This window comes from Protopterus annectens, chromosome 5.part1 (genome assembly GCF_019279795.1).
Source record: "Protopterus annectens isolate FY-2018-M chromosome 5.part1, PAN1.0, whole genome shotgun sequence".
Lineage (NCBI taxonomy): Eukaryota > Metazoa > Chordata > Ceratodontiformes > Protopteridae > Protopterus > Protopterus annectens.
In genome coordinates, this window is record NC_056736.1 from 632,024,006 (window position 1) to 632,044,447 (window position 20,442).

Below are 20,442 nucleotides of genomic sequence, written 5' to 3' on the forward strand. Positions count from 1 at the left end.
ACAACACTCGTACATTTTCTCTCTCTCTGTGTTTTTGTTACAACTGTACGAAATCCTAAGGCAAATTATCACTTTCCTGCTCTACTTCCAATGGGTTCCCAACCAGTCAAACTTTGAGAATAAACAGTTATTACCTGTAAGGTATCAGTTATGTGAATCCAAATTACCTAGCATATGGTAAACATTACAGAACTTCAAAAACCTGGCAGGGGGAATTTGAGAACAAGGCTGATGAGGCTCAATTACTAACAGGATAGGATGGGATGAGATAAAAATGGCTATGTATAACCAATCTACAGGGAAGTCCCCAGGAATACATGGCATTCCTGTGGAAGTTAGGAGGAAAAAATTTGATAAAGATCTGGAAGATTTTGCTTAACAGGATTTTAAGTACCACCAGCCTCCTGGAAAAAGGAGGTAGTAACAGTAATACCTAAAAAAGGGTAAAGATTCATTGGATCCAGCTTCATACAGGCACATTTCAAAACTAAACCACTTATTGGTGTATACTGATGTAGAAAAAGCATTTGACAGAATAAACCGGGACTTCATGAACAGAGCAATGGAAGCATTTCCTTTCCCCAATACAATTCTTCTGCTTGAGCAGAGGAAACAGGCAGGGTTGTCAGCTTCACCTGCACTGTTTGCATTACATTTAGAATCACTAGCAAATAGAATAAGGGACTCAGAAATTCAAGGATATAACTGGTGTGGTAGTCAGGAAAAGCTGGCTCTCTTCACGGATGATAATTTATACAGGACAAAAGGTGAAAGGGTCATTACAGTGCTGTGGAACATTTTAAGACCATTTCAAATCTTCTCGGGATACAAAATTAATGAATCTAAAACAAAGGCAATAGCAGTAAATTATGTATATCCACACACAAATTGGTCCAGCAATATCCATATTTATGGGGACATGATGAAAATGAATGTGAAATGAAGTATTTAGGAGTATAGATTAGAAATGACTGTCGTGAAAAGCTTTTTTTTTTTTTTTTTTTTTTTTTGCATCCAAGCTCTTCCTAGTTTGTCTTTTAGTTTTCCAGCTAGTTTTTACCCTTGTGGCTCCTTGGCCCTACAGCAGACTTCCTACCACACAATACTTGGTCATACCAATGAATGAACAGGGCAGTAAACTCAGTGGCAATATCTCTGCCTCAGAGCTCCAAAGGTTATTAGTAGGGCTCACTTCTGACTCCCAAACACAGTCTATATGGAGTTTGCATGTTCCCTCCATGGGTTCTCTCAAAATACTGCTGTTTCTTCTCAGGTCTTTAACAAAGTTGTTGAGTGGCTACACTAAACTGTGTGCCTCTCACACACAACACGCGTGCACACAAACACACTCACTTGATGGCTATGGTCATTTGATGTGAATGCTATGAACTACTCACACTCCATCTTTTACTAAAAAGTGTATCAAAATCTTTTAAAAACTTAATGAAATCCACTACTTTTTAGCATTCAGGACTGTATAACAGATAAAAGTTTACATACGTCACACATGTACAGGTTTGCATTTACTAGAAAAAAAAACAAAGTAAAATAAATGACCAGTTTACACAGCTCTACAATACATCTGATACACATGCATTAAATTTCTCACCTGGGGAAAACAGAGTAAATAAGTCTTTTAGTGACTGTTTTTCTTGGGTCTGGAAATGAATTTCAGAGGATTAGTAAACTTACAGAGAAAAGAATATTCACAGTTTAGTTATCAGTAAAATGTCTAACAAAATCCTGCTTAACTGAGAATCTTTTAAGGTAACATACACTTAACTGCCCAGATGTATACAAACACACACTTCAATGACATCTCCCAGATACTATACCATGAAGGTAGAAATTCCTAAGGCACTAAGGTGATGCATTTGATACCGCTGCCACTCCCGAGATCCGCCAGTTTCATTTATAACAAGACTCTCAAACACACCAGAGAAACGGATATGCCTCAGCAAAACCTTAAAAAAAAAAAAAAAAAAGGATAAACATATGCTAGGAAACAGGTTTGTACTTCTAGTCAGCATTTTTCCTGCAATGTTTTCAGACACTGCAGCTCATGTATTATAGTTTGACTGAACATGCCCAATTTGCTGATTGCTCATTTTTAATACAGAACTGAGGAGAAAAGCTCCAATTATAAAAAGTGTTGCTTCCAAATGACATTCAGCACACTCTTATCAAAGATCATGTTAACTATTCAAGTTACATAATTACCTGAAATTAGTCAACACAAGTACACAATCATTAAAATTGCATAGACACTTCAGAACAAGTACATCACTATAATTAAGTGTGATATTAAACAGTAGGGCAATTCTCTCACATATAATGCATCAAATGACATTGCAACTTAATTTGCTTTGCCTCCATAACCTCAACATACTTCCAATACAGCAGGCTGATGAACAATCTACACCCAGAAGAAAAATTGAGATTGCAGCATATTGCATCTTTACAGCTGAAGAAATAGCTCCCTTGCTGAAAATATAGGCTAAAAATCAAGAATAGCTGAAACTGGTGTGGAAAAAGGGTCCAAGTGTCTCTGAAAGGCCCAAACAGAGAATCTTTCAGTTTACTTCTACAAAGTTTCCTGATGGAGGTTTTTTGGCTGACATAAGAATGTGGCAAACAGGAGAAAAGCCTGGAACTTCTAGCCATCAATTAAGTGGAGAAATCATGCAGTCAGTTTGAGGGATAGCATGTCCAGGTAAGAGCCTAGACGGACAAGTCAAAGTCTTGAACAGGATCCAACACCCAGGGAGGGTGAAGAGGCCAAAGGAAGGGGAACCATACCTGGCCAAGCCAGGAGGGGGCAATAAAGATCACCTTGCTCTTCCATTAGAAATCTTTCTGAATAAAGTTAGGGATAAGTAGAGTGGGAGGAGAGGCGTATAATAGCCAGGAGGGACAAACGTGAACTACAGCATCTCTCAGGGTTCCCTTTCCAGGGGGATAATGGCAAAGTACCTGATGCACTTTTATTGAGGAGAGAGTCAATGAGGTCACATTATGGTTGAATGGCGAAAAATCATGTCTACCACTGACTGGCTGAGACACCACTCATGACAGTAAAATTTACCTGCTCATTTTGTCTGCTAGCATGTTGGTTTTCCCTGGAATGTGTGCTGCCAAGAGAAACTGGTCAGAAGAGATCGCCCACTGCCAAACTCTCTTGACATTGGGTATAAAGATAGTGTCCCCTTGTCTGTCGATGTAGCAGACTACTGACATGTCAGACTAAATTGTAATCATCCCTATTGGGAGAAAATCCTACAACGCCTGCAATGCATATAGGGCTGCTTCATTTCTATGTCATTGAAGTGAAGACTGGCTTCTGTCTAGGACCACATGCCTTGGATTGTCCCTTCCTAAGTAATGCTGCCTCACTCCAGTTGGGAGATATCTGTAGTCCCTGTGGCCTTGGGAGAGAAATGAAAGGGTGGCTCTGGGAAACTTCCTCTGCATGAATCCACCATGCTATGCTTCGTTTGCAAACACTTGTGAAGTCAATGGGCGTCGCCAGTGGCTGATTTCTTACTGACTGATCACTGCACAGCTAGTGTCCACTGTAGTATTCTCATGTGGAAATGCACCAAAGGGACTAGAACTATAGAGGCTGCCATTGAGCTTAATAGCTGGTGGACTAACTTGGTTGGAGATGAACAAAAGATTAAGGATGTGTAATGCCCAGTTCCTTAAAGCCTTCAATCTTGTTTAAGGATGTATAACACCTGGGAAGAAAGCATGGACTGTATAGCCATCACTGGAAGTAGGGAAAGTGTCTGTGTGCGTCGCTGTGTCTGTGTGCATCTGTGACAGACAGACAGATAGATAAAAGATCCAGAAGGGGAGCCAGAACCCGAGGGAGTATATTAGATGAGACCAAAGGAATGGAAACCACACTTGTGAAGGTCAGAACAGGGAAATGAGGATCACCTTGCTCTTCCACTGACAAGCTTTCTGTAAAAACAAATAAGAAGTGTGTGGGAGGGTAAGTATAATGAGTCGGGGGGCGGCAAATCATGGATCACCTTGGCGATTCCCTCTCTGGATGGATTACTGCAGATAATCTGCTGCATTTGTAATTGTGGACAGAGGTGGCGAACAGGTTTCAGCATGGCTGGACCCACTGATGAAAAATCTGCTCCTTCACTGAAGGATGGAGACTACTCACAAAACATAAAAATTGATCTGCTCAGTCTTCCCAGGAATGTGCATTGCTTAAAAAGAAGAAAAAAAAAAAAGGTTAAGTCATCACCCACTGCCACACACACACACACACACACACACACACACACACACACACACACACACACACACACACACACACACACACACACACACACACACACACACACACACACACACACACACACACACACACACACACACACACACACACACACACACACACCCTTCCAGGCTAAGAGTGGGTTCCCCCTTTTTGCTTATGTACCAGACCACTGACGTGCTGTCAGTCTGTATAGCTATCGTCTCCCGAGGCAGGATGTTTTGAAATACTAGCAACACAAGCCTCATTTCTAGGATGCTGACATGAAGGTTAGCCTACAAGGTGGACCACGTCTTGAACCGTGTCCCAGATAAAAGCAACCCCTACCCCCAACTGGGAAGCTTCAGTGGTCACTGTGGCCTTGGGCAATGGTAGAACAAAAAGGCGGCCTTGCGAAACATCTGGTATGTGCATCCACCAGGATACATGTTGACAACAAATCTTTGTGATTCAAATTGGAGATGTCATGGGATGTCAATCCATAGACTACTGGACTGCTACAGTCCACTGCAGTACTCTCACAGTCTCTTGTTAAAGGTAGAAAGGTTATGGAGGCCACCAATGACCCTAGAAGCTGAAGGACCAGCGTGGCTGGTGATGACTGAAGAGATAGCAGACCTTTTCACTTGAAGCTGTAATTTGGACAATCTGGACTGACGAAATTGTGCAACTTGAGAAACTGTATCCAGATGAGTCCTGTGAACTCTGTTTGGGTGGGAAGAAGGGGAGACTTGTAGCTGACCGCGATGATCAGTTGAAAACATACATGGAGTAGGTAGTCTCTGCAAGTGTCTGTAGATGCTTGGGGGAAGACGTGAGGAGCCAGTGTTGAGATATGGAAACATCTGGTATCCCAGCAATCTCAAGTAAGCTGCAACCGCTGCCTTGCATGTGACTACCACCGGGGGGCTGTGGTGAGACCGAACGACATGGCTCTGAAAGTACAGTTTTGTACCTACTATAAATGTAGATGTTCGAGTGTTCACACTTCTGCAGTCATTACACTTGGGGTTATCCTGCCGTCAGGCGGCCCCGCAGTTGGCCCGAATTCCAAAGTCTTGGTCCGGCATCAGTTGCTGTCGCTTCTTCCCTGACGTCAGTGCGCCAGGGGTATACAAGATGCATCAGACGCCATTTTCTTCAGTTTTTCTTGCCCCAGATGTCAGGTGCCCCCAAGCAGGTAGGCAATACATATTGCTAATCAAAAATACACAATAAAAACAATACCTTCAGTTACCAGCAAATACACCCCAAAGGTTGTATAGGATAGAAAGGTATAGATAGGCCCAGCTAGTTCAGAGGGGTTGGAGGGAGGGTAACCTAGACTGCAGCAGTGTGAACACTTGAACATCTACATTTATGGTAGGTATAAAACTGTACTTATGTTCATCGTGTTACACTGCTGCAGTCATTACACTTGGGTAGAATCCCAAAGTTGAGGTTGGGTGGCTGGTCTATAAAGAGTTAGGATTGGCTATGAGGCCCTGCAGAACTGCAGTGGCAAATCCTGCTCTGGATTTAGAGTAAAGAGGCAGGTGGTAATGCTTGGTAAAGGTGTGCACTGAACTCCAAGTTGCAGTCTCCAAAATTTCCTTGGTAGGTACTCCTCTGAGAAAGGCTGTTGAAGTGGCTGTTGCCCTGGTGGAATGAGGGCTAATGTTATTTGGGACTGATTTTCCATGCTGTGTGTAGCAGTACCAAATACAGTGTCCTATCCATTTGGATATAGTCTGCTTTGAGATGGCCTTGCCCTGCGATCCTGCAGCATATGCTACAAACAGTTGCTCAGTTTTCCTGAAAGCCTTTGTTTTGTCCAAGTAGAAGCGTACCTGCCTGTGTATGTCCAAAGAATGCAGAAGTTTCTCCCCTTTATTGTGAGGGTTTGGATAAACAGTTGGCAAATGGATGGTTTGTTTAAGAGCCACACTAGATACCACCTTTGGCATAAAGGTAGGGTTTGTTCTTAAAGATACCCTGTCCTGATGAAAAATTATAAAAGGTTCCACTGCCATTAATGCCTGTAGCTCTGAGACTCTTCGTGCTGAAGTTACTGCCAGCAGCAGAGCGGTTTCACACGATAAAAAATTTAGATCGGCTGTATTGGCTGGTTCAAAAGGTGGTAGGGTCAGTTTTTCCAAAACGAAATTGAGGTCCCAAGTTGGTGTTGGTGCTCTCCGGGGCGGTCTTATGTTTTTAGCCCCTCTGAGGTACTGCTTTAGCAAGGGATGAGAAGATAAAGGAGGATCCACATTGTAAAGTGCTGAAATGGCAGAGGCGTGGATCTTAATTGATGAGAAGGATAGGCCTCTGTCCAGCATCTCAGTTAAGTATTGTAAAATCTGAGGAATGTTTGGAACAAGAGGATCAAGGCTTTGAGCCTGGTTCCAGGCGCAGAATCTCTTCCATTTTTCTGAGTAAGCTTTCCTGGTGCTAGGCCTCCTGACCTCCAAAATGACATCCATAACAGCTTTAGAGAGAGATGTTGCCCGTTTGACTAATGTATCTGCCATGCAGCCAGGTTTAGAGTTTTGAGATGACCATGCAGGATCGGATTGTTTTGTTGAGTCAGAAGATGTGGAATTTGAGGCAAAATCCATTGTGGGGCTTGAGCCAAGTTCCTTAAGATAGGGTACCAGTGCTGCGTGGCCAGTCTGGAGCAATGTTTTTTTCTTGTCTGGCTTTTAGGAGTACCTTTGAAAGGAGAGGCAGTGGTGGGAAGGCATAAACTTTAGGTTTTTCCAGCTGAACAGAAGAGCATCCACTTTAAATGCGTGTTTGTGATAAGTCCTTGTGCAGAATTTTTGTAGTTGGCAATTCAGTGGGGAGGCAAAAAGATCTATGTCTGGGCATCTCCACTTCTGCGTTACCATGCTGAAGATTTGTGGATTCAATTTCCATTCGTGAGGGTCCATGATATTTCTGCTTAGATCGTGTGCCAGAGTATTTTTCTTTCCTGGCAGGAATTGTGCTTGTAGGTGAACTTGATACGTTAGAGCAGTGTTCCACAAGGTCATGGCTTGCCTGCATAGGGGATAAGAATGAGTGCCCCCTTGCTTGTTTATGTACCACATTACTGTGGTGTTGTCTGTCTTTAGTAGTAATTGTCCTGGATGTAGAAGGTCCTTGAAAGCTGTTAGGGCATTTTGAACAGCCAACATCTCTTTTTGATTGCTGTGAAGATGCATCTGGTCTGTGGTCCACTTGCACTGAATGCATTTTCCTGCCATGTGTGCTCCCCCAGGCATAATCCGAAGCATCTGTTGTTAGAGTTTGCCTGGCTGTGGGTTGGGTGAAAGGCTGACCCTTCTTTAGCTGACATGCCTGTGCCCACCATCGAAACTCCTGTTCTTGGCAGGGAATCACTGGTATTACTGCTTCTAAACTGGGAGAGTGTTGAGTCCAAACACTTTTCAGGTACCATTGTAATTTCCTCATATGCAGTCTGGCATATGGTATTAGTAGTATGCAGGATGCCATGAATCCCAGGGCCTGCAGAATTTTTCTTGCAGGGATATGGGACTTTCTTGCCAGCATTTGAAAATATTGAGTTAGCTGAACTTGTGTGTCTGGCGTGAGGTAAGCCACCTGGGCCGTTGTATTTAAGCTAGCACCCAGGAATATAATCTGTTGCGAGGGCACTAGTTTTGACTTATTTTCGTTTACTGTGTACCCTAGAGAAATTAGCAACCTTTTTACAAACGCCAGATGCTGTAGAAGAATGTCCTTTGTCTCTGCTGGAATGAGGCAGTTGTCCAGATATGGATGTATTTGAATTCCTTTTTGTCTGCAAAATGCAATGACTGGTGCCAGGCACTTTGTGAAGACCCTGGGCGCTGTAGATAAGCCAAAGGGCAGTGCAGAGAATTGGTAGTGCATTGTACCAGCTTTGAATCTGAAGTCTCTTCTGCAATTTTGTCCGATAGGGACATGCAGGTACGCCTCTTTGAGGTCCAGAGTAACAAGCCAAGCCTTCTTGCCCAGCATGGGTAGAAGCTGCTGTAATGTCAACATTTTGAATTTCGGAATATCCAGGTAAGTATTCAGAATTGAAAGGTCTAGTATGGGCCTCCAGGCCTTGTCCTTTCTGGGGACCAGGAAGAGTCTTGAGTAAAATCCTTGTCCTTGTTCCTGTTGTGGTACTTTTTGAATAGCTCTCATGTCTATGAGGGCTGTAATTTGTTTCTGTGCCTCTGCCCATTGATTTTGTGGCAGGTCTGGCATTCCTTTTAGTCTTGGTAAATTATGAAAGTGGAATATGTAACCTTGACACAATATTCAGGACCCATTTGTCTTGGGTGATTGTTTGCCAGTTTTGAGAAAAAAAGTGCTAGTTTTCCCCCTAAGGGGGCTTCCAAAAGGGACGTGCTTGGCATACAAAGGGGAAAGTCATTGTGACTGTTTCCTGTAAGGCTGAGACTTGTCCTCACCACCTTTTGGGGTTGAGGTGCCCCACTGTCATGGTCTGTTTGAGCCTTGGGGTTGAGATCTGCCTCTTGGGCGTCTGTATCTGCCTCTCTGTGGCCTGTTTGACACTGGAAAGGACAAATTCTTTGTTGGCCAATTTCTGCTAAACCGAGGTGGCTGTACCTGTAAGAAATCCTTGACTGTTTGCATAGATTTAGCTTTATCCTCCATTTTCTTTAACACCTCTTCTGCCTTAACACCAAACAAAGTATCATGCTGTAAAGGAGCATCCAATAATTTTGCCTTAACATAATCAGGTAAACTTTGTTCTTTTAACCAAGCATGCCTTCGAATCACAGAAAGTACAGTTTTGTACCTACCATAAATGTAGATGTCCGATAGGTATGCATCTGCAGTCCTAACATATGGGTTGTCCTGCCTCAGGCAGCCCTTCGGTCGGCCGGATTCCAAAGTCTGGGTCTGGCCTCGGCTGATGTCGCACTTCACCCGACGTCATAGCTGCTGTTTATTGGGCATAAAGGCATCAGCCGACGCCATTTTCCTCAGTGTTTCTTGCCCCAGATGCCAGGTGCCCTCTAGTAAGGCTAAATTTGGATAAATGCAAATAATTCCAAACAGTAGAGAGCAAACCATATAAAAGAATATATATATATATATATATATATACATATACATATACATATATACAAACAAATACACCATAACAGATTCCCCCAGCTAGCTAAAAGATGGGTAAATACCCTAGGAGTACCACAGAGGGGAAGGAGGGTGGGTAATCCTGACTGCAGATGCATACCTATCGGACATCTACATTTACGGTAGGTATAAAACTGTACTATGTCCTTCAAGGATGCATCTGCAGTCCTAACATATGGGTAGAATACCATAGCCAAACTGGGGGAGGAGGCACTAAGATAAAGATGGTGTAGTTAAGATCCCTTGCAAAACAGCAGTTGCAAAACCTGCTCGGGATCTAGAGTATAAAGGAAGACTGTAATGCTTGGCAAATGTATGCACGGAGCTCCAGGTGGCAGCTTCTAAAATGTCTTTGGTAGCCACTCCTCGTAGGAAAGCTGTAGTGGTGGCTGTAGCTCTTGTGGAGTGAGGTCTGATATTATCAGGAGTTGTCTTTCCATGAAAAGAGTAACAAAAACGAATGCAATTTCCTATCCATTTTGAGATTGTCTGTTTTGAAATTGCTTTTCCTTGCATTCCTGTTGCATATGCTACCAAAAGCTGGTCAGTTTTTCTGCTGGTCTTAGTTCTGTCCAGATAGTAGCGTAATTGTCTGTGCACATCCAAGGTATGTAGCAGTCTTTCCCCTGTTCTGTGGGTTGGGGAAGAATGTAGGTAAATGAATCGCTTGGTTCAATGATACTCTGGAGACCACTTTTGGCATAAAGGTAGGGTTGGTTCTCAGAGAGACTCTGTCCTGATGGAAGATAAGGAAGGGTTGTACTGCCATTAATGCCTGTAACTCAGATACCCTTCTTGCTGAAGTGATTGCTAGTAGGAAAGCAGTTTTCCAAGACAGGAATTGTAATTCTGCTGTTGCTGCTGGTTCAAAAGGGGGGAGAGTTAACTTTTCCAGCACAAAGTTGAGGTCCCATGTAATTAAAGGTGGTTTCCTTGGAGGCTTTACATTTTTGATTCCTCTCAAGAACTGCCTGAGTAGAGGATGAGAGAAGACAGGAGGATCCAAGTTGTATTCTGCTGAAATTGCTGATGCATGAATCTTAATGGAAGTGTAAGACAGGCCATTATGGAACAGCTCTGATAAATATTCCAGGATGTGTGCTATGTTTGCCGAGGAGACATTTTCTCCCTTTGCTGCACTCCAAATGAGGTATCTTTTCCACTTGGCTGAATAAGTCTTCCTTGTGGAGGGTCTGCGTGCCTCCAGGATAATGTCCTTAACCCTCTGAGATAAATCTGGGGTATTCTGTTTTATGCAATATTCCAAGCAGCTAGCTGCAGTGTTTTCAAGTTTGGATGTAGGATCTTGTAGTTGTCCTGTGTTAGTAGTAAGGGACATAGAGGTAGATGCCATGCGTGTCCGAGACATGCTTCTCAGTAGCGGGTACCAATGTTGCCTCGGCCAGTCTGGAGCTATCAGAATTACCCTTGGTTGCTCCTCTTTGATCTTCAGTAGAACTTTGTACATCAAGGGAAGAGGTGGAAATGCATATGCTGTCAGGTTTTTCCAGCTGAAGGAAAGTGAGTCCACCCTCCAAGCAAGTGGGTGGTATGTTCTTGTGCAGAATTTCTTCAATTGGTGATTGTGTGGGGAGGCAAATAGGTCTATCTGTGGTAGTCCCCATTTCTTTGTTATGGCTTTGAAAATATCTGGATGTAGCATCCATTCGTGAGCATTTGTGGTAGTTCTGCTTAAGGTGTCTGCTAGAGAGTTTTCTTTTCCTGGTACAAATCTGGACTGAAGTTGAATGTTGAAATTCAGGGCCACATTCCACAGGTCCATTGCCATCCGGCATAGAGGATATGAATGCGTACCTCCCTGTTTGTTGATGTACCACATGACTGTGGTGTTGTCCGTCCTTATTAGCAGTTGTCCGTCCTTATTAGCAGATGATCCTGTTGGAGTGGTCTGAATGCCTGGATCGCATATTTCACTGCCAGCATCTCCTTTAGATTTATGTGTAGATTCAGCTGGTCTTGGGTCCATAGGCCTTGTATACACTTGTCCACCATGCCCCCATCCTAGGTCTGAGGCGTCCGTGGTGATGGTCTGGCTTGGCTGTGGTTTGTGGAAAGGCAAGCCTCTGTTCAACTGACAGGCCTGAGCCCACCACAGGAATTCTTGCTTCAGGCATGGAATTATTGGAATCTGGTCTTCTAGACTGTGCTGGTGTTGAGACCATACATTCCTTAGGTACCATTGCAACTTTCTCATATGTAGCCTGGCATGCGGAATCGATATTATGCAGGATGCCATGTAACCCAGGGCTTGCAGGACTTTCCTTGCAGTAAGCTGAGATTGTTTTGTTAATGACATGAAATAGCCTGGTAGTTGCTTTTGTTTTTCTTCTGTGAGAAAGGCCATCTGAGTTGATGTGTCCAGTTCTGCCCCCAAGAATGTTATCCTTTGGGATGGTACTAGTCTTGACTTCTGTATGTTGACTGTGTATCCCAAGGCTTGCAACAGTTGTATGACATTTTCCAAATTTTTTGTTAATTTTGCCTTGTTGTCCGCTTGCATTAGGCAGTCGTCCAGGTATGGGTAAATTTGAATTCCCTGAAGCCTGCAATGAGCAATTACTGATGCCAGGCATTTCGTGAATACTCTGGGCGCAGTAGATAAGCCTAAGGGCAATGCTGAGAATTGATAATGCTCTGATTCTGCAAGAAATCTGAGGTATCTTCTGCAATCTGGTCGAATAGGGACGTGCAGGTATGCCTCCTTGAGATCTAGAGTCACCAGCCAAGACTCCTTGCCCAGCATGGGAAGAAGCTGCTGGAGGGTCAGCATTTTGAATTTTGGAACAATGAGGTATGTGTTCAGTGCGGACAAGTCGAAAATAGGTCTCCATTGATTTTCTTTTCTTGGTACCAGGAAAAGCCTGGAGTAAAAACCTTGGCCTTGTTCCATAGGTGGCACCTTTTCTATAGCTCTCATCCTTAGTAAGTTGTTGATTTGTCTTAGAGCATCTGTTTTTTGGCTTGGTGGTAGGTTTGGCATTCCCCTCTTTTTTGGTAGAGTGTGGAAGTGAAACCTGTAGCCCTTGTCTATTATTTGTAAAGTCCATTTGTCTCCTGTAATGTAATGCCAGTTGTCTGAAAATAAGGCTAGCTTTCCGCCCAAGGGAGCTTCCAGTTGTTCCCTAGTAGGCGGTATCAGAGCCAAGTCATTGTGTCTGTCCAGTGGAAGTGGTTGTAGTTGAATCGGTGGCAGTACTTCTCTGATTGGTAGGTTGCCACTGGCATCCTCTCTGTAGGCACCCCTAGACTGATTTCTGCCTCTCGGGCGTCTATTTCTGCCTCTCTGTGCTCTGCAGCTGTCTGGAAATGACCAATTCTTCGAAGGCCAATTTCTGCTAAACCTCGGAGGTTGGACCTGTAAGAAATCCTTGACTGTTTGGACAGATTTTGCTTTTTCTTCCACCTTCTTTAGAACCTCCTGTGCAGGGGAGCCAAACAAACTTTGTTTCTCCATGGGAGCATCTAGGAGTTTTGATTTAACATGGTCTGGTAAAGATTGTTCTTTTAACCATGCATGTCTTCGAATCACTGTTCCAGTCATAGCTGATCTAAAGAAAGCCTCCAGTGCATCACAGCCACATTTTAAGAAATGGTTACTGACCTGTTGAGAGTTATGTACCAAATCCTGAAGAGACTTGCGGTCTAAAGGTTCAGGAGAGGACAGTTTTTTATTTAGCTGGTCTAACAAAAATTCCTGATACTGAATCATGTGAAATTGACAGTTTAAGGCCCTAGCCGAAAGAGCAGCAGAAGCATAAACCTTTTTACCCCATCTTTCTAATGCTCTAGATTCCCTATCAGAGGGAAGAGGGTTTTTGGCAGAAGCAGCTGCCACACCTTTCGGGCCCTGTGAAATGGTTTCGGGGTCTGCAACAGGAGCCTTATACAAATGGTAGTGTGTGTCCGGGACCCTGTAATATCTGTCAGGCTTGGCAGGGGCCGGAGGAAGAGAATCAGGAGCAGTACAGGCATCATTAAATGCATCAACTACTGTTAGTACTGGAGGAATGGCTAAAGGCCTATGCTGTGGCAAGTGTAAAAAAGTCCTTAGCCTTTACCTTGAATCTGAAAAATCCTGGCCCTGCCATTGAAAATGCTCCCTCATAGCATGTAAGGTTTCTCCAAAAGAAAATTCCTCAGGAGGAGAAGCAGAGGGAATGGAGTCTTCTGCATCAGAATCCTCATAAGGAGAATATGGGCCTTCCTGAGGGTCTGTAATGTCCGAGTCCTCCTAGGAATAGTCTGTAGAAACAGGTTCTGGGGGTTCAGTCCTAGACCTCTTATCTGAAGGGGGCTGAGAGGCCCTGTCTGGGTGAGGTTGTGATCCCCTGATCAAAGAAATGAGATCCTCAGCCAGGCTGAGTATTTGTGAACTAGAGGTAGGCCTATGTGGGGGAGTTTTAGCAGGTAAGGCCTTAGAAGATTTAGCTGCTTTAGCCCTGGCAAAAGCCTTGATGGACATAGAAGCAGGGGGTCTAGCAGCCCCGTGCAGGGTAGATATGTCTAAAGGAATAGTATCCGACAAATCCTGGGTGCCTGCTTCTGTAGCAGTAATATCAGTAGCAGATTCGACCATACTCTGTGAGGCCTCGGCTATAGGAGGCATGCTTTCGGCCGAAGGAAGAACCGAGGACTCGGTTTCAGCCGAAACAGAGACACTCGCGGTTGGCCTAACCGCGGTTTCAGCCGAAACCGCGGACCGCGAGTGTCGGTCCTTTTCCTTGCGCTTCTTAGCTATTTGTGTAGTCAGAGTCTCCGACGGCATTTTGTAAGCAAAAGCGGGACCAAAAAACTCCTCTGCAAGCTCCGACCGACGTCTAAGTGTCCGTCGGTTGAAGGAAGCACAGGCTAGACAAACTGATACATCGTGGTCTGGACCTAAGCAAGGAAGGCAGTAAGAGTGGAAATCTTTATGAGGTATTTGTTTCCCACAAGTTAAACAATTATTTACTTTTTCTGACATCGGCTGAGGCAAGAAAGAGTCCCCAACGGGGTACTTAGCTTTTTAGAAGTCTTCGGTAGTAGAAATCTCTGGATCTGACCGACCAGCACTTGCGAACAGCTTCTGCTTCGGGCACCACGCGGCAAGAAAGACTGAGGAAAATGGCGTCGGCTGATGCCTTTATACCCAATAAACAGCAGCTATGACGTCGGGTGAAGTGCGACATCAGCCGAGGCCAGACCCAGACTTTGGAATCCAGCCGACCGAAGGGCTGCCTGAGGCAGGACAACTCATACGTTAGGACTGCAGATGCATCCTTGAAGGACATCCTGTAAATGCGGCTCTACAAGAGGCCTCTAAAGAATCAAAACCACACTGCAGAGTATGTTTTCCCAACTGTTCAACGGCATGCAATAAATCCTGCATTTCTTTACAATCAGGAGCTTCTGTGCTTGCAAGCATTTTCTGTTTTAACAGAGCCATTAAATATTGTTGGTTGTGAAACTGGCAATTTAAAGCTCGTACTGCTAAAGTTGCAGAAGTGTATACTTTCTTCCCCCATCTATCCAAAGCTCTGGAATCTCTGTCAGAGGGTACTGGATTTTTTGCAATGGAAGCCTTAACCCCTTTTGGACCCTGGGAAGCAGTTTCTGGATCAGCAGAAGGGTTTTTTTAAAGAAACTTGTGAAAGTCGGGGACTCTATAATACCTATCTGGCTTGGCTGGAGCAGGGGGCAAAGAGTCAGGAGATAAACTGGATTCAGAGAACACAATCCACAATATCTAGCACAGGCGGAATAGCCAGGGGCCTGTGTTGAGGTAATAAGAGGAAATCCCTGAGCCTTTTCTTGGATTCTGAGTAATCCTGGCTTTCCCAATGGAAATGCTCCCTCATGGTATGTAAAGTTTTCCCAAAGGAATAATCCTCACGAGGAGAGGCTGAAGGGATAGATTCTTCAGTATCAGAGTCCTCATAGGGGGGTAGAGAGTATCCCTGGTCTGAAGACGAATCAGAGGAAATGGAAACCGGATCAGAGGGGTCATAGTCTATCATGCCTAGGCCTTTTCTCAGGAGGGGGATGGGAACCCCTGATTAGAGTAATGAGGTATTCGGCCATTTTAAGCATCTGTTTCTTAGGCATGGAGGACTGTCCAGGAGAATGCTGTACTTGTTTCTTTGTTTTTAATGGTACCTTTTTCTTGGCTGTTTTAATGGTAAGTTGTGAAGGTGTGAAAACACCCTCAGAAGCAAATGCCTGCTCAGCGGCTCCAGACCCATCTGAGGGATTAGTTTCCGTAGGCCCAATAGTTTCCGTAGGCCCAATACCTTGAGTTTCCAGAGGCCTAGATGTCTCCATGTGGGAGTCGGAAGCGGCCTGTGGCTCTGAGGTAGCGGGTGTCAGGGGCTGCGAAAGCGCCTCACTGAGAACCGGCGACTGGCCTAGAAGAGGTTTCGTCGGTTTTGGACCTCGGATGCCTGTCTTTATCCTTGTCTTTGCGTTTTTTCGGTATTGAGGTCGTCGGCTGATCCGACGGCATCGTATAAATGAACCTTGGGCCAAAGTAGTGAAAAGCAAAATCAAAACATCTTTTTATAGTGCATTTGTTAAATCTAGCACAAAACAGACAACTAGTGACGTTGTGATCAGGGCCTAGGCATGGAATACAGTAAGAGTGGAAGTCCTTATGAGGTATTTGCTTCCCACAAGAAATACAACTAACTTTTTATGACATCGGTCTGAGGCAAGAAAAAAGTTTCCCCAATGGGGTACTTAGCTTTATTGAAGACTTCGGATCTGAAATTCGACTTCGAAAATCTCGGGAGTCGGCCGACCTGCACTTGCGAATTGCTACTGCTTCGGGCACCGCGCGGCAAGAAAGACTGAAGAAAATGGCGTTGGATGCATCTTATATACCCCTGGCACACTGACATCAGGGAAGAAGCGACACCAACAGACGCCGGACCAAGATTTTGGAATTCTGGCAGACTGTGGGTCCGCCTGACGGCAGGATAACCCCAAGTGTAATGACTGCAGCAGTGTAACACGATGAACATCTGAAAGTGGCTGGCCCCCAGCCAAAATCTCCTGGATCGTATGCCTACTTTTAAGTGATGGATTTCCAGGATGCACACTATCAAGCACATCCAATCTTTCTTCCTCAAAAGAGGGAGAATGGACTGAAACATTACCATTTAGAACTTGGTGTTTTGACAAAGTGGCTTATGTCAAATACTGGCCTAAGGTTGTTGTAGTGCCTTTTGGCTTTTCCCAGTTAGGGGTTGCCACAGCGGAACTCTGGTCAGCTAATGATTGGCAGTAGATTTTTACGCGCTGGCTTGCCAGGCCTAACGCACAACCTTCAACGAAGGAAAGCCCATTCACGCATGTCGCCACACAGAAGACGCTCTTACTGGCCTGAGGTCTCCCATCTAATTTGGCACCAAAAAACATGAGCAAGTTCCAAATACTAGGTTTGTCTGGTGAGACTCTCTTCCAGCTTTTCTACCTCAGAAGCCACTTCTTTCTTCTGATGGGATGGTACATCTAGCATTTGTTGTGGAGGAAGTGAAAAGGGAATGCATTAGCCTCTGTAATTACTCTCTGGACCCAGACATCTTTTGGTGATGGATGTCCAGGCTTCTGGATGCAGCCACCCCTCCCCAGACTTCCTCCAGATTGCAGCAGTTAGGCAACTTTTCAGGGGCAATGAAATGTTTTCTCTGAAAAGAGACCTCTGAAGCCTTGGTTTTATGGGCCTCCCTTGCTATGTAGGCAAAGTTTAAAGAGGTCCCTTCTCTGCCACGGGGGAAATTTACTGTACCCCTATGGCAGATGGGGTTTTCATGTCCTGTTCACTCCTGTAGAGCATCTCCACTTTGGATCCAACAGCCAGGCATGCCTCCTAAATGCATGTCTGAACCCAGTACTCTTGAAACATTTTCTGTAGCATGTTATAAGACTGCATACAGGTGTTTGATAGGGACTAAACGGTGGCCAGTTGCAAACAAATGGTATTTTTATCTTCCGCCAACAAGAACCCAGAGAAGGACTTGGTAAGCTCATTCATCAAATCCCTCGGAAATTTTGTGAAATATGTCAAGTAATTTAGTGTCCACACAGCAAAGGCTGCTGAAGCAAAAATTTGCTTCCTGAATCTGGCCACTGTCCCAGACTCCCTGTTAGCAGGATGGGCAGGACGAGTTTCCAGAGCAAGTTCCTTTTTGGTGGCTGTAGCAACCATCATGGCATAAGAGAGTGGGACCCCTGCTTCTATGGGGCATGGCCCCTAGGTGCAACTAAGAACTTAGCCGGTTTCTTAGGGATAGGCTCGGTTATATCTGGATCATTCCAAGCAGACAGAAAATTAGGTGCACCATTTCATCTGCCAGAGGAACCTCACAGGATGTAATTGAGCTAGTTGCAAAAGCCCCAAGAAACACCAAATCCCCCTGGGACGGGGCTTCAGAAGGCAAACATTTTTCTGTCTCAGAAGTTGAATTTCTCCAAATAAGACATCCTCAAGGGGTGACCTGGGGAACCACTCCTTCATTGAAGTCAGTGTCCTCTGTCAAAGATTTCTGAAGGGAATAAATCTGCTCCTTTTGCACTTAGGCTCCCCAAGGACTTCCTCATGGGGCTGATCTGAAGGGAACCTGGAAGCATATGGCTAGCTCTGTAAAAGAATTGTCAAGGTTAGAATGGACCAGCTGTCCCAAGAATGAGCAGACTCAGGCCCTAGGGCAGACAACTGTGGAGGAGGAGAACCCAAAGGAGGTAAGGATGTCCTTTCTCCATTAATGTGGAAAGCTCTCTTCACCATCTCAAATGTAGACAAAGAATGCAAGCCCAAGACCACCCCAACAAGAGCCAAAGGCACCTGCCTAGAGAAATCCAAGACTTCCTCACACCTCTGCCTTGATGCACAGGTCACAGCAGAGCTGTCTGATGCTGAGGACCCGAGGTGAAGGGATGGCTCCAAAATCCCTTCAGCTCTGACAAAGGTGCCAATGGATGGCACAGACAATGAGTCAAAGAAAGCAAGGTCTTCATATCTGATGCAGAGTCCTGGAATTCTCGGATCCTGAACCTCTGAAGCCATGGGGTAAACTGAAGTAGGAGTCACTCAAATTGCTTGGGCTGGTCAGAAGCTCATGAGTCCAACAGCAGACTGAAGGAACTCCAAACTGAATTTGGCTCCTAAAAAATCTTATTATCCTGTCCACATCAGGTTCAGACAGGCTCCTGGTAAACCTGAAGACAGAGGAGGATGAAGGCCTAAAAACAAACTCTTTGAGGAGTTTCATATAGAAAGGAGAGTGAAGTCTAGATGAAATCAGGTCTGGTAAGAATTGCTTATGTGCAGGGAACTTGTGTGGGGACAGAACTGGATTTGAAGAGGTAGACATCTTGGATATCAGAGGCAAAGCAGAAGTCAGCACCTAGCAGGGACAGCTGTCAGGGGGAGCATTTCTGGAACTGTAAAGACCAAAGACAAAGCAAAACAAAAGTTTAATCACCCTTTTGGCAGGTTTTGAAGTGGAAGAGGGGGTTCCAGATACTGGTAGAAGCAGAAGGCAGTTAACCTTTTAGAATATGTTTGTTCAGGCGTTCAACCAGGCCCCTATGACTGAAACCAGAAAAGTGTCTCACTCAACCTCAAGATGAGCAACTTCAAGGCAATAGACGGACAAGGACTAGACATCCAAGTTGGGAAATTTACGGCCACCTAAACAACACTTGAACCCTCTAGGTTTGTATGGCATCCTGCAGGCTTATTACAATCCCAAAAAAGAACAAAAAAAAAATACACTCAGCTAAAGATACAGCAGCAAAACAGGATACCAAAGATATTCCCACAAACTTATTAAGAAATTTTCAAATATATAAAGAACAAGAGAGAAAACAGGATTAGGCCTGGAAGAAAAACAAACTGTGTGTGTATGTTATGCATATGCACACATTCTAATCTCTCTCTATATATATATTATATACATTATATATGTATATGTATATATATATATATATATATATATATATATATATATATATATATATATATATATATATATATATATATGTATATGTATATATATATATATATGTATATGTGTATATATATATATATATATATATATATATATATATATATATATACACACATATATATATATATATATGTATACATATATATACACACACATTATATATATATGTATGTATATACACACACAGTATACCTCTATATACTATAGAATATACAGATATATATATATATATACACATATACATATACATACACACACACACACTATATATATATATATGTATACACACGCATATATCTTTCTATCTCTATAGATACACACACCCTACACACATATATATATATATATATATATAAATAAAACGCACACATACAATCTATATATATATATATATATATATATATATATATACATATACAATCTATATATAGATATATATATATATATATATATATATGTTTTTTCTATTTAATTGTTTAACTTATTTTTGCCTGACTGAATTATTTTATATACTTTCAGGACAGAGGAGAACAGAAAGAAATCCCAGAAACTGGTTTGCAGTTGCCTACACCTACTGTAAATTTAATCTGGTGCACCTCTCCCAGTCTAGTGTTCACTCTACTTAATAGAGAGAACATTTGAGAAGGCCAACCCACTTCCTCTCTCCTTGGACTTTACTCTTCTTCTTCTTTCGGCTTTTCCCGGTTAGGGGTCGCCACAGCGGATCACCTGTCCGCTCATGATTGGCAGTGGAGTTTTATGGTGTTGAGTTGCCAGCCCGACGCCCAACCTTCCACAGAAGGCACACACATGCACACACTCACACCTAGTGCCAATTTAGAGTGTCCAATCCACCTACTGCATGTCTTTGGGATGTGGGAGGAAACCAGAGCACCCGGAGGAAACCCACGCGACCACAGGGAGGACATGCAGACTGCGCACAGAAGGCAGCCGAGAATCGAACCGGAGAACCTCTTGCTGTGAGGTGGCAACACTAACCGCTGCACCACCATG

The 20,442-nt window shown here is 43.8% G+C and overlaps 1 protein-coding gene across 3 annotated transcripts in view; it reads right to left on the minus strand.

Annotated features, from left to right (window-relative positions):
* The window catches only part of USPL1 (ubiquitin specific peptidase like 1), a 1,186,769-nt gene that overhangs the window by 857,249 nt on the left and 309,078 nt on the right, over positions 1 to 20,442 (minus strand). For all 3 annotated transcript variants that reach the window (XM_044073246.1, XM_044073247.1, XM_044073245.1), the window contains exons 2-3: positions 1,836 to 1,964; positions 1,610 to 1,658 (exon numbers count right to left, since the gene is read on the minus strand). The gene's annotated coding sequence lies outside the window, so the exon portion shown is untranslated. The remainder of the gene's footprint in view (positions 1 to 1,609; positions 1,659 to 1,835; positions 1,965 to 20,442) is intronic.